Below are 15357 nucleotides of genomic sequence, written 5' to 3' on the forward strand. Positions count from 1 at the left end.
ATGGGCCGGGCGCGGTGGCTCCAGCCTGTAATCCCAGCACTGTGGGAGGCCGAGGCGAGTGGATCACGAGGTCAAGAGATCGAGACCATCCTGGTCAACATGGTGAAACCCCGTCTCTACTAAAAATACAAAAACATTAGCTGGGCATGGTGGCGCGTGCCTGTAATCCCAGCGACTCAGGAGGCTGGGGCAGGAGAATTGCCTGAACCCGGGAGGCAGAGGTTGCAGTGAGCCGACATCGCGCCATTGCACTCCAGCCTGGGTAACAAGAGCGAAACTCCGTCTCAAAAAAAAAAAAAAAAAAAAAGAACCACATATCATTACCTCTATCTTTGCTTGCAACAATTCTGACACACCCTCATTTTTAGAGTAAAAAAAATGTTTAGTTACAACACAAACCTTTTAAGAACCACATATGGTTACCTCTATCTTTTCTTTCAACAATTCTAACACACCCTCATTTTTAGAGTAAAAAAAATGTTTAAACAACTCTATGAAAAAATGGAAATAAACTGATAAAACTAAGTTCAAGAAGCATAGTCATAAGTGAAATATACCTTTTCACATTCTAAAATAGAAATAAAAATGCTTTCGGCAAATTTAGCTATTACTGTGTAATCACTGCCACTGAACAATGGGCACAAAAAAGAATGGCAGCATAGAAAGCAAACTAAATATCAGAAATGAACATATGGCTCTTTTTTTCTTTCTGACCTGTAGTATGTGTCTGTCTTTGGAACTGTCCCACTGAAGACCATGTACAATTAACAGAGAATACACCAGAGAGCTATACAGCAGGTCCTAAAGGACTTTTTCAGCTAAAAAAAAAAAGTGTATTTTCCCAGAATAGAAATCATGTTCCTTTTTCCTCATTAACCAGAGCTCTAACTTTAAAAGAGTGAAAAACAGGGGCAATGGATGCAGCAAACCACCATCAAGACACGTGTATACCTATGAACAAATCTGCACGATTTACATGTACCCCAGAACTTAAAGTATAATAATAAAAAAAAAAAGGAAAAAAGAGTGAAAACCAGAATTAAAAGGCACAAAGTACTAGGACATTGTAAACTCTCGATTACTTCAATTACTTCAAATACTGTTATTATTATTGTCAGTAGTAATAGTAGAAGGCTAGTACAGATTTGAGATGAACTAAATGAAACACAGTCACACAGTTACTCTGTGGCAGAATCATAACTAGAATTTAGATTATGTGCTTCCCTGATCACAATTAATATTCAGTTCACCCTTTCTATAATTTCCCCCAAAACTTGACATCTCCAGATCTAATTGGCAGTTTAGCTGACTCAGCTGTGACTATGTTATTTCTTTTCTTGGATTCTGATTGTCAGTGGATTAAAAGCAACATCAAACATTTTTAATACCAGAGGCATCTATATTTCGTAATAAAAAGAGGGTAAGTCTAAATCATGCCTGTAAAATATTTACTAAAGTGCATTTTATCCTTGGAAAATAAACAAAAATGCTCTTGAGGTATGCTTTACTCTCAGTAGTGTCATTATTTTCAAGTCTTATTTCCATCATCTAAAAGAAAAACTTTTCAGTAAACAAAAAGGTAAAGAAAAACTAAAACAAATATCTTGCCTTTATTATTATGTTGGGAGCATATTTTAATACATTTTAAATTGGATACACCCAAGTCTTAGAAATGCAAACTCCTGGGATCACAAGAGACACTGAGTTCTTCATGAAGCTTAAAAGGAAAGAAGGGCATAATAAATAAGCTTTTGGTTCTTACTCATTTTTTGCTTTTTTGAATTAATTAATGGTGTGTAAATCCCAAGCAACTGTTATATAATTTGTGACTGAATTGGGTCCAAAGGAGAAAAATATATGAAACATTATTTAAATAAAAATTTGCATTTTTTTCTCTCCTACTTTCTTTCCTACTAGTCATTCAAACTAAGAGGATAGTTTCATGTTTGCTGCTGTTGAATTGCCTTAGGCTGCATTAACGTGTTGAGAGATCTGTGGTATCTGGAACCATGTTGTTTTCTGGGCCAACCTCTCGAGTATGGCTCTCAAACTTCCAGCCTTATTTTAAAGCTGTCTTTGGCAAAATCGAATGTTCATAGGAAGACTGCTTGGAATACTAGTATAATTGGGTTTTGTTGTTGTTGTTATTGTTCTTATACATGTGGTTTTGAGTTTAGCTTGGAAGGTGGGATAATAATGAGAATTGAAGGATAAATCCATTCAACTTCAATCACTTTACTGTAATGCAGGAAGCACAAAGAAAAGTTTACTTTCCTGATTCTAAGTTGAGAATACCACACTGAAAAAACCTTTTTTGCAGGGGGTGGGGGGTAGTGGTGAGGTAACTGAGTCATGGCCCTGAAACATAAACTCTAATCATTTCAATATCCTACTTAAAAACCTTCATTATTTTCCTATAACCTACAAGATATAGTTCCTTTTTATGGATATAACACTCATTAACAAGCTGATTCCACATTATCTTTCTATTCCTATTTCCTGACACATAAACACACACTTAGCAACGTAAGACCTGATCTTCTCTAACTATTCTCTGTTGATTGTTCTCTAAATCACTTTTCCCTGATATTTGTTCTTAAAGCTTACAAGATTCTTTTCCATTTATGATCCTCAAAAGTACTGTTCCCTCTTATCGTTTATGTCTCAGGTTTAAAATCACTAATGTATAGTCATCATCCTTGATCCCAAACCCAATTAGGTCTCCCTTTTCCTTCATAGTATTTATTATCCTATAATTAAGTATTTATTTGATGTCATCCTCTTATTTGGATTGTAAACTAGAAAAGGTACAATATACATGTTAGTTCACCACGGCCCATATATGCTTGGCACTCAATGGATTTAGGAGATTCTCTGGTTATCCAAATATTTATTATGTGAGTCACCAAAATTATATAGAAGGTAAAAGGCATTCATTAATAAACTTACCATTTGTAAAATTAGTCTTCACATAAACATCCCTCACAGATTAACTTAACATGTATCTCACACGTTTGGTTTAATGTCATTGTATCTTTGATAATCATTGCTCAGTGGTTTCAAACTTGTCTGCACACTGGAGTCACATGGAGACCTTTAAAAACTATTGATGCCTGGGTCCCATTTCAAAAGATTGATTTAACTGGTTGAAGTGTAACCTAAGCAAAAGAATATTTCTTAAAACTGCCATAAACCTGTAATTTTTTTTTCAGTCAAGTTTGAGAATCAGGCTAGTCAATAACTAGATACTGTATTGTGGCAATCAAACCATTATTCAAAATAAAAATGCAAGGTGAGTGCAAAGCAAAATCACAAATCTTGCAAAAGATGCAAGATTTCATGAAGCAAAGAAATATAATATCAGAGAACAGCTCAAACCATGGACAAATCAACAATTTACAGTTAGACTTAAGATAAAAACTGAAGAACCAGAGACTGTCAGGAATGATAGTCAATATGGTAGATTATTCGCAAAGAATTATTTGAATATATAAAGATTAAAGTCCTTAGGAAATTTTCTTTGCAAAAATGGCCTTTATTATGATGAATGGTACTACTTTGTGGAAATTAATTTTGCTTTCATAATATTTGACCTGAACAATTACTCTTAAAAACATGATCTCTCTTCTAAGAATTAATGCATAGTTAGAATTATAAATGAATATTGTCAATATATAAACTTATTTTTACTAATTTTAATTTGTAACGGTTAAGTCAAAATGAAATCATTTTTCCCATTGTTTACCATGCAATTTTTATCCCCGCCACTTAGTATATTAAAATACTAAAGATATTACCCTTGTATCACATGACCTTCGCAAAGATGCAGATACAGTTCTACTTTTTTCCTCTTGTATTATTAAACTATTTGCTTCCTTGTCTTGCCTCACTCTAATGGTTAGGACCTTGAATACAATGTCAAGTAGGACGAATGAGCATGGACAGTACCTTCTTTCCCATCTTGGGAAGAAAGCATTCACTATTTCACCATCAAATATGATGTTGGTTGTAGGTTTTTCATAGACACCCTTTTCAGATTAAGAAAGTTATATTCTATTCCTACATTGCTGGGAGTTTTTAAATTATTAATGGATGTGGTCAGCTGTTTTTTCTGCAACTATTGAAATGACATATGGTTTCTCATTTACTCTGTTAATACAGCCACATTTTCCAAATGTTAAACCAATCTTGTATTTCTGGACTAAACCCTACTTGGTTGTGATATTTCATCCTTTTTCTATATTGCTGGATTTAATTTGCTACTGTTTGTTAAAGATCTTTTCATCTATGACCATGAATGATATTGGTTGATAATTTTTTTTTTATGTAATGTTTTTTCAGGTTTGATGTTAGGGTTATACTGGTCTCATAAAATGACGTAGAAATTGTTCCCTTCTTTCCTATTTTTTTGAAAGAGTTTATGTAAGAGTGGTGTTATTTGTTAAATGTTTGATAGAGTCCACAAATGAAATCATTTGGGCCTGGGGTTTCCTTTATAGAAATTTTTATTGTTTTATGAACAAGTTCAATTTCTTTCAGAAAGAGATAGTTAGGTTTTCTGTTTCATCTTGTGTCAGTTTTGGTAAGTTATTATTTAAGAAATGTGTCTGTTTCATCTAAGTTGTATAACTTTTGATATAAAGATATTCCTAATGTTCTCATTGTCTGTTTAATATCTGTAAGATATATAGCAATAATTCCTCTTTCATTCCTGATATTGATAAGTTGTGTTGTCTTTCTCTCTTGGTCTTTACAAAAGAAAAACAATTTTTGCCTGTACTATTTTCTTATTTCCAGCACTTTGACTATGATGTGCCTAGATGTACTTTTCTTTGCATTTATCTTGCTTGGAATTTGCTGAACTTCTTAAAACTGTACATACATATCTTGTACCAAATTTGGGAAATTTTGTGACATTATTTCTTCAATTATTTTACCAGCCCCAACACCATTCCCTTTTATTTTCTGGGACTCATGTATGTTAGACCTTTTAATATTGTTACATATTCCTAATGTTATATTCATTTTATTTTCCAATGTTTTTATCTGTCATTTTGGTTTTTTTTTATTTTTGTTCTTTAGAGACAGAGTCTCACTGACAACCAGGCAAGAGTGCAGTGGCACCATCTTAGTTCACGGCAGCCTTGAACTCCTGGGCTCAAGTGATCCTCCCACCTCAGCCTCCCAAGTAGCTAGGACTATAGGTTCATGTCACCACCCTTAGCTAGTTTTATCACTATGTAGAGACAGAGTCTTGCTACGCTGCCCAGGTTGGTCTCAAACTCTAAGTCCCAAGCAATCCTCCTACCTAGGCCTCCCAAAGTGCTGACATTGCAGGCTTGAGCCACCATGTCTGGCCGCTCTGTTCTTTAAACTGCGTAATTTCTACTGATCTATCTTCAGTTTCACTGAATTTTTGCTCTCATTTCTATTCTGCTGATTATTCTCTCAAGTGATTTTCTTATTTCAGATATTATTTTTTTAGTTTAAACTTCCCTTTTGGCTCTTAATAATTTTATCTCTCTCTGCTGAGATGTCCTAATTTTTTTTCAAATTTTCCTGATTCTTCATATGTTGAGCAATTTTGGATTATATCTTAGACATTGCGACCACTATGCTGTGGAGACTCTAGATTCATCTACTGTATTCTATATAGTATTGTTGTTTAAGAAGCTTACTTGCTGAGACTAAAACTGCACATTTTGTCTTACCTGCAGTAAGCAGTAGCTCAAACATCTATTTAGCACTTTTAACCTTACTTTGACTACTTGAGACCAATCCTGCACATGGATGGTTTGGGGATCAGTCAGAGATTTGTAATATGGAAGTTGGGGTTCCCTTTCTGTGGCTTTTTACTTGACAGGATTACCTCCTTACCTCTTAGGATCTGTGGTTGCCCAAAGTCTATTCCCTTGATTCTCCAAGTCAAAAAAACTCTTTTTTTTTTTTTTTTTTTTTTTTGCAGCCTGCCCTCATACTAGAAAGCTTGAAAATGGCAAACTTACCCAGTTTCTTTCCCTCCAGTCTTACAAAGCTCATTCTCCTCTCAAGATCAAGTTGCTCTTCAGTGCCTTCAAATAGCTGTGTTTTGTCCAGAGTTTTAGTTGTTATCCCTACTCAGTTTTCAGTGGATTAAGAGGCCCTTTCTCACTACCAATTACTCTCTAATAATAAATATTTCTTGTATTGCCTTAAAGACAATTAAATGACACAATGCTTTTTCATTCCTTCATGCCTTTACACATTCTATTCCTCTGCATCTAATGTCCTTTCCTTTGATCTGTTCAATGAAATGTTAATAAACCTTTAATGTTTAATCTCAACTGTTACCTACTCCATGAAAACCTTCCCTGACTACTCATCTATTTGTTCCCATCCCTGATTTACCCAAGCTCCTATCACATTATTCTGTATTTATTAGTTTATGTGTCTGTCTTGCTGACAAACTTGTAAGATTCTTGTATGTAAGAATCACATCTTTTTTTGTTTTATCCCCTTTGTGCCTGGCTTATAGTAGGCATAAATTGATGTTTAGTCAGTGAATGAATTAATTCATTATTAGTAAACATGTTCTCATCAGCCAATCATTAAAGAAGAATGGAGGGAAAAGCACTAAGTCAGTCAACACCTTCAACAGCCTTCAAATTGAGAATTTAAATTTCAGTATGTAATACAAATAACATACAGGGGAAGATGAAAATGAGGAAGTGAGAGATAACATTTCTTTATTCTTTCAATCCTAACCTCATGCAAAGGATGTAAGAGAAGATGGAAGGAAGAGTATTAATGTTTATTAAAAGTCCACCGAGTGCTAGGTGCCTTTATCTTTCTATTTAATTTTCATAACTCTACCAAGTAGAAATTTTCTGTACCAATTTTACATATTTTAAAAGATGTCACGTTTTGCCATCCTCAATACTGAAATGCCTAAAATTTCAGTTGAGAATATTTAAACTGGAAATAACTCAGATGTCTATTAATATAACAATGGTACATATATAGTACAAAATATTATGTAGAAGAAAATGGGATAAAGCTATATAAACTGACATAGAGCTCCAAGCCATAATTTTAAGTGGAAAAAAAGCATGTAAAATATAAAGCAATATATGTAAAAGGGGAGACTGTTGCCCTGACACGAAATAAAACTGCATGTTTCTATATAATGGTATATTTTTGTATGTGATTATAGAAGAAATCTGGAAGGGCACAAACAAAATTGGAAATAGCAGTATGCTTGGGAAAAGAAATCATCTTTAGGATGAAAAAAGACATTAAGAAAAATTTCCCTCACCTTTTGTTCAATAATTATTAATTCAAGAAATGCTTAATGATAGTCCACTATGTGCCAGGCACTGCTTTACAACAAGAATGTATTTACGTCTTACTTAAGTTTAAAATATTCTTAATTTTTTAAATGAAATATTACCTCAATAAGAGAAACAAAAATAACAGAATATCTCTAAAGTGCTTAAAATGTGATCTACTATCTTTTTAATGTGCCAGAAGATCAGAAGTTTTCTAAAGATAAGTAAATTAATTTATTATTACTTTTAAAATCTGTCCTTCCAAATGCAGATTAAAATTCTTATTTTCCACATCTGGACCCTATGGAGAAACAAAATTATTTATCTTTTTTCCTTTTATAATAACAGTTCCACTCACACCAATTCTTAAGAGGTTTGGGGATACATGGTGAAGTCTAAAGTTCTTACTTGAGGTAATTCCAGATATCAATTGGCTGTCTACAGATAAAAACACACCTTTTTTTTATTATTCATATGCTTGAGCAACTCAGAAAGTACATCTGGCCTTCATGAACTTCATTCCTGGCTTCACATAATAGAGGAATATATCTTTGTCCTTTAAGTTGACTCACTTCCCTGTCTTAGCCAGGTGACTCACAGAGGACATCTTCTCATAAACTTTAATGCTGAAATAATTTGGAATAACTCAACATTTAATCTGTCTCCTCAGTTCTTTCTAGTGACAAGAACTTGATCATCTCAGCAAAAGCCCATTCCATTTTCAGTCAGCCATAACTGTTACAAAGTTATTTCTTCTGTTTGCCTGTGACTTTGGTTCTCTGAGACTCAACTACTAACTCCAGTCTAGCACTCCACAGTATAAACTCTTTTCACTATGACAGCACTCTAGCCATCCCAGGATGCCTACTGAATTCTCCTTAGATTTCTGTTTTACAGAATAAACATGCTTTGTTCTTTTAACCTAAGGGAAGCTTTTGCCAGCGAGCCCAGGAAAGTGTGAGAAACTGAATTTCTCTGCAACCAGGCAATTTGTCCAATGAAAAAAAAAAAAAAAAAAAACAAGATTTGGCTTTTACCTTAATGAAGCAACAGCATTCTTGGGTAATCATTAAAAATACTTCCTGGCATTTGTTTTCAAAAAAATATCCCTCTACCTTCCTGCACATGTATATATACATGACATACACATTGCTCTTCACTTTCTCTTTTAAAATATCTTTTAAATGGGCATCAACCCATCTTCAGCTCATGTGACTTGGTTGTCTACCCAATAGGCTATTATCTTCTGCCTTATCACATGGCTTCATTTGAGCCACAGATCATTTACTAAAAATTAAGATATTTCATTCTTTTAATCCCACACCTGTTTCTCCTTATTTTTGGAACCCTAAAATTTTGGGCAACAAATTAACCACTAAACTTCATCCAAGAAGGCTTAACTTATAATTAGGCTTAGTAATGTGTCTCTGTTAATTATATGCCTTTAACCATCTCAGTTCCTTATGCTGGAAATTGTTAACTACTTTGCATCTTTAGGAAATTAGAAAAAATAAAACCTTCAAATCTAGAAAACTTATGGAGGACATCCACCTAATTCATCCTAGTCCTTAAAAAACTTAACCTCCAATCTAAATCTTTTGGGGAATGCAGGGGTGAGGTGAATATTTATCTTACCTAGAAAGTTACACCTATGCCTTTAAAAAGGAAAAAAGAGGTTTAGTCCTGGCTCTTGTCTGATTCCTGTCCCAGTTTTCCTAGCTGTGAAACAAATGTAATAACAGTTCTACTTTAACCATCTCACAGGGTTACTATAAGGCCTCAGAGGAATCTACTGACTTTTCATCTTTCCAAATATTGTGAGACTGAAATTTTTAATTGTATTTTTACTATGAAGAAGAAATTTTTACATTGAATAAGATGAAAAAAGACACTATTATAATTCCATAGTCATTTACTGGTCTAAAATAAAATACAGACAAGTAAAAATAAATGTATAAGATAATATAAGAAAAAGTTCACTTGAAAGTATAACATGTAATAAAAACATAAGGTGCAATGTTATTAATAATACTGGCACCTCAAGTGAGACACTCTATAAATCCCCTCCTTTTAACACCAAAACATTTTAATTAAATCCTCTTTTTTATCTCCTTTTCCCTCATCACCAACAAAAAAATATCCCAGCATAATCTTTTAGCCTTGGACTTAATTGCAAATGCCAGCAAAGATTTACATAGAATACAATATAAGTATATTCTGACATTTTATAAACACAGCCATCCTCTCAGACTGACTTCATTTTCTTTTTCCTTTTTTATAACCTTTTCTATATTCTCCTGAAGAAAGTCTAGCAATATTTTAGCAACTAGAAACACTATGAATATTTTTGTTATTGTTATCTACCTTAAAACCCTTCCATGTGGTCTCATGGCTTTTCTCTACAAAAATGCCAGGCATTTTTTTCTCAACTGTGTCCTAAATTTTTCCAGATTTTTAGAGCCAATTATAGCATTTCAACAATAAGATTATAGCCACTGGGGCTGCTCCACAAGTTTACAACTTGAAAGTTCAGTTCCTGTGTCCAGGAATACAGATTCCCCAAAGCAAGGACACAAAAGTGATAGACTAGACTGAAAAAAAAAAAAGAAGAAAAGCTGTTAAATGTTCTACAGCTAGATATTAAAAAACAAAAATGTTTCTACCACCACCCTCACCCCAATCTTTGCTAGCATCAAGTTGCATAATTTTCTCTAAACACTGTATCCAAACCAACCAACAGACTCTATTTTTATGTACTTTGCTTTCTCTCAATCTCCCTTTTTTCACTCTTTCTCACTCACTACATTCCTCTCCCTGATAACAACAACAAATATTTACTGAATGCTTGTAATGTGCAAGACCATGTGTGCTACATGGTAAGCAAAACATCCAAGAACAAAATGGGCCAGTTCAAAGTGAAGGACAGACACTAAAAAACCACACAGATACATAATTTCAAACTGCAATATCTGAAATAAATTAAAGTATAAGAAACAAGCTCTTTGCAGGGAGACCAGATCTGCATCGGAAGGAGCAGGGAAGGTTTCGCTGAAGAAATGGCATTTAAACAGGGACCTAAAGAATGAATAGGAATCCTTCTGACGAAGAGTGGAAAGAGGTGCATTCCAGTTGAGAAGACGGCATTATGTGAATACCTTGGTATAGAAAAGAACTTGGAGGGTCCAAGAAACTGACAGTAGACCAGTACAATAGCTGGATCAGAAAGAACCATTTGGGAGAAAGACAAGAGCCGAGGCTGGCAATACAGGGGTCAGATTCTGCCGGGCCAGGGTCTTTGATGTTGAGAATAATTTCTGTTTGTTTAATTAAAGTATAATAGGAAGCCAAGAAAAAGTATTTCTTGGATCCCAAAGGATGGTAGGTGGGGTTTTCCCTACCATATAAGAAATATGGAATTTAAACATAATATTTTTTAAGAAGCCTGGGAATGAAAGACATCAAATTCAAGAGTCATTACCACTAGCATGAAGAGAGGGAGGTATAAAACTAGGAAAGTCTTCAACTGTATTAGTAATGTTTTATTTCTTATAAACACATAGGTATTTATACCATTCTTTATACATTTTTGTATGACTGAAATTTTCTTAATAAAAATTATTTAAAGAATCAATGAATGCTAAGAATTTACTACTTCATTTCCTTTCCCTCTTCTTTCCCAGGCTCATATCAAATCTTTCAATTTTAAGAAATACAAGCATATAGAATTTAGGGACCTCCCCTCTTATACGTTTTGTTTCCTGGGCCTTTATTCTCCAGACTTTTAGCATCAGATGTTAGGGGTTCTTTAATTAGCTTATCTTTTGTTTTAGCATACACTATAATCCTTACAGCTTTCCAACAAGCACAGAGTTAATCTGAGGATTAAATGAGATTAAAAACACAGCATTTAGCACACAAGAGCTCAATAAATGTTAACTATTTTTATCATTTCACTTACAATAATCTACTATTCCCAGTCTTAAATATAGGCCAGAACATCAGAACTAACAAAAGCCGAGTATATAGGACTAAATGTACACTATTTAGTCCTATATACATGCATTTTGAATGTATTTTCACAAATACACATACACAAACACATGCACACATATCGTGTAGATTTCCAACACTGAATTTTTAGTTTTTGAAAAGATACTTTTTCTGTGCTCAGTTAAGCATTAAATGACAACATGTTAATTTGAATTGTTTTTATTCCTACTCAAGATGTATGTTGAAAGAAAAGATTTTAAAAATGTGCATTTGTTTGTGTGGAATTGCAATGTAAGTCAAGTTTAATATGTTTCTTAACTTCTCCTAAGTACAATAATAGTACATTGAAATGACTTATGATTGCATAGAGTTTCAATAATATTCAATAATGTATGGTCCACATTATGTTTAAAAGGCTCATTTTTGTAATATGAAGTAATTCATGCAAAATCTCAATCTTATAGAATTAAATATTGTCATCAAAATTTCTTCTACAACAGGAGGAGCAGTCTTTAGTGGAAGAACATTATTAAAATCATATCTTTTCACTTAATTTTCTTTGTACAAATAGCACAGATCCTCTCATTTCTCTTTCCTTCCAATCACAAATACCATAAAAGCTGTCTTTAGAAAAGTCCTTATTAAACATCATAATGAAATGAATGCTGGGACCCCAAAAATATCAGAACCTATAACAGTTTTTGTTAACTAGACTTCTGGAAAATATCTCAGTGAATATTTTACTTTAAATTACATTTTAATACCTAAGAATCCAGAACTTCCTCTTGTGAAAAAAACAAGAGAGTTTGTCACTCAAGATTCTTCAGTTTATATTCCTTGAGGTTTGGACTTAGATTGTTTTAGTAATCATTTATCCATGCCCACTTCCTTGTTCTTAATCACAAACCTAATCATGCATTTTTATAAATATTCAAAATTAAATATATTTATCTACTTATGTAAATACTTTTTAGTTACCATCTACCAATAGCATGTATGGGGATCTCATTAACAAACACATTTAGAACTTTTTAGATTTGTAACAGCAGCTTGTAAATTCATCTTAGACTTAATTGTTTAAATATATCAACATTCTAATCATTTTAAAAAGTGGATATAAAAGATTAAATCCAAGTTTTGTTTTACTTACCAAGCTCTGCCATTCCACTCCGCTGCCTGAACAATATTATCAGCTCTTCGGATACTCATTCTTGCTAAGTAAAAGGATATTTCTTCTCTAGCTGGATTAATAATCAACTTTCTAGATAGTTCATTTGTAATTCTCTTCTGGTTAACCCTTAGCATTACAGCAGTCTGCCCAATTCATGCTAATCAATTTATGAAAGTGGAAGGAATAGGGGAAATTTAATCAGGCAGGTATCAAAAGGAAAGTAAAAATGAGGGACAACTTAGATTAGGCCCAAAAGTATAATCAGCCTTACCTTTTTTACACTAAAAGGTTTAAATCTTTGTTAGATATTATAAAAGCATTCAGGTCATAAACACAAGAAACAAGATACATGAAGAGAAAAACCTAACAGATTTACAGCACACCAGTCCAGTGCATACCAGCCCATGTTTATTGCTTTCTTACATGCAGATAAACAAAACTCAGCTCTGTCACAAGACATATATTTTTCTCTTAGTAGAAAGGTCTGACTTTCAAATTCCAAATGCCCCCTCTCTCAACAGTTGTAGTGACATGTCCCTTTATCCTACAATAAATGTCATCCTAGGTTTTATGGAACTTTTCTGCAAATTCAATCTATAAACACTTGCATCAGAATAACTTGGGATGCTTGCAAAAAATATAGACACCTGACCCCCACATGATAAGTCCTAACCACCCAAGTGATTCTTACATACCTCAAAAGTTAGAGAGCCAATGCTCTGGGACCACCTTAAATTCACCTAAGAAGGACTCCAACATAATTCCTTAGAACTCAGAATAAAATTATATACCTTATTGCTCGTTTGACCTTGACCTTTTGCCTTCATTCCAATAACTAAGATTCCACCTTGTTTTTCTGTATCTGAGTGCCAGTAGTCCATCTAAGACCATGACCATGCCCTGGCCTCTTAGCTACTTGTCCATTTCACATTTCTGGATGTGAATAAGTAAGTCCTATTCACCACAGCAGATATGGAACAGAGTATTAAGGGTCTACTAGGATAGGAACAGCCTCAGGAGAAAGTTAATACAGCAGCAGACGCAATGTATTAGCTAAAAGATTGGACAATTGACACCAAAAACTATGTTACAGAAAAATACTAGAATCTGTTCTTTAACTCCATTTTTTATCTATGGGTCTTATTGAGGCCTAGCTACCTATGTCTCTAAGTACCACTTACCCTAGATTTTTTTTTCCTTTCTCTGCTTTATGAAACTCTAATGTCCTGTTTCATGTCTTTCCTCTATAAGGTCAAAAGGCAGACATGGCAGCCAGTAGTTTCACAAATTGCTACAAAAGGCCATGTTCATAGCCAGAATGAAGGAAAAGATAAAGACTATAAAAAAAAAAGAACCACAAAAAACTAAAGGAAAACCCTTGAGAACCAGAATGAATAGCAGACTGAAATAAAATTTTAAAAAAATAAATTCTAACCATTTATTTTCATTTTAATAGAATCTTTCAAGAAAGGTCAACAAAAAGATGATTTAAAACATGATTATGAGAGAAAGTTAAAGTGACTAAAAGAAAAAAAAACAGTACTGAACTAGTACAACTCAGAAAACTTAGATTTTTTCATGGTCTTGCTTCCACTTCCTAGATTTATGATCTAGACTAAGTCTCTTAACTTTTCTGTGCTTTGGTTCCTCATCTGTAAAATGAATATAATAAACCAGGTCCTGTGTGTCTCATAGGGTTATAATTTAAAAGGATCATGTTTATTAAAAAGCTTTGAAACTATAAATACCATATAAATATAAGGGATTACTGTAGCTATATAAATTGCTATTGTATAAAAGATTTTAATTAACATACCCACAAATAACTTAAAGTGGTAATATGTTTATTGTTTTATGTATTTTTTTTTTTCAAGAAACTGGATCTCACTCTATTGACCAAGTTGGAATGCAGTGGCACTATCATAGTTCAATGCAACTCAAATGCCTAAACTCAAACAATTCTCTCACCTCAGCCTCCCAAGTACTATATTATTTTTAAAGAAAACTATAAACCATACATAGTGAAAAAGCAAATAGAAGTTTGTAAAATGTGTTTCTTAAGGAAATTTTAAGAATATGACCAATATTAGTTAGGGGAAGACTAAGGTAAAATCATCCCAAAGTACAGATAAATAATCAGATTAACCTGAGTTTGCCCAGTTCAGACCTAAGCCTCAAGATTCTTACCAGAAGGACTTCCAGATGAGGAAGGGGATTATTTGGAGTGATACTGGTGACATTACTCATCTAAAACCATCCACCTACCTAAAGACAGAGTTCAGACTGACTTGAAGGGGTAAAAGCTTGGGGTATTTGTTACAAGGCATTTGACTTCATCCAACATTGGCCTAAGATTCAATCAACTGCCATGCTTTGATTTAACTGGATAACATGTACATGTTCAAAAGGAGAAGATGGAAGTTTTAGCCAGTACAAAAATTGGTTGATGAGAGTTGCCCATGTGAAGAAAAAAGGATTCTGAAACTGAAGTAAGAATGTTGAATTTTTAAAAAGTTTCACTTTTTAAAGTTTCAATAAACCATTCAATAAATGTTGCTGAACATGTACAATGTTCTAGGCTTTGTTCAAGACATTGGGGAATATAAGCAACAAAAACAGTCAAACATTATCTGCCATCATAGACCTTATTATACTCCAGTTGGACAGAAAAGTGATACATTTAAAAGATAGACAAATTATGTAGTATGTTCAGTTTGAAAAAAGATTCTGGAAACAAACAGAACAGTACTAGAGAGAACAGGAATGTTTAGAGGGTTGCAATTTTATATAGGATGGTCAAGGTGGATCTCACTAAGAAGACATTTAAGCAAAAACTTGAAGGAGGTGGCAAACTTTGGTGAGATCATTATAATACAATCATAGGAGTTA

At 33.5% G+C, this 15357-nt stretch overlaps 1 protein-coding gene across 6 annotated transcripts in view; it reads right to left on the reverse strand.

Moving 5' to 3' along the window:
- Positions 1-15357, reverse strand: part of SOX6 (SRY-box transcription factor 6) — a 669339-nt gene that overhangs the window by 437111 nt on the left and 216871 nt on the right. The window contains exon 1 of one of the 6 annotated variants that reach the window (XM_017525626.2): positions 12448-12547. The exons of the other annotated variants lie outside the window; for them this stretch is intronic. The gene's annotated coding sequence lies outside the window, so the exon portion shown is untranslated. Of the gene's footprint in view, positions 1-12447; positions 12548-15357 lie in introns of those variants that run through there. 6 annotated transcript variants of the gene reach the window in all.

This window comes from Cebus imitator, unplaced genomic scaffold (assembly GCF_001604975.1).
Source record: "Cebus imitator isolate Cc_AM_T3 unplaced genomic scaffold, Cebus_imitator-1.0 Scaffold39, whole genome shotgun sequence".
In the NCBI taxonomy this organism is placed as follows: Eukaryota; Metazoa; Chordata; class Mammalia; order Primates; family Cebidae; genus Cebus; species Cebus imitator.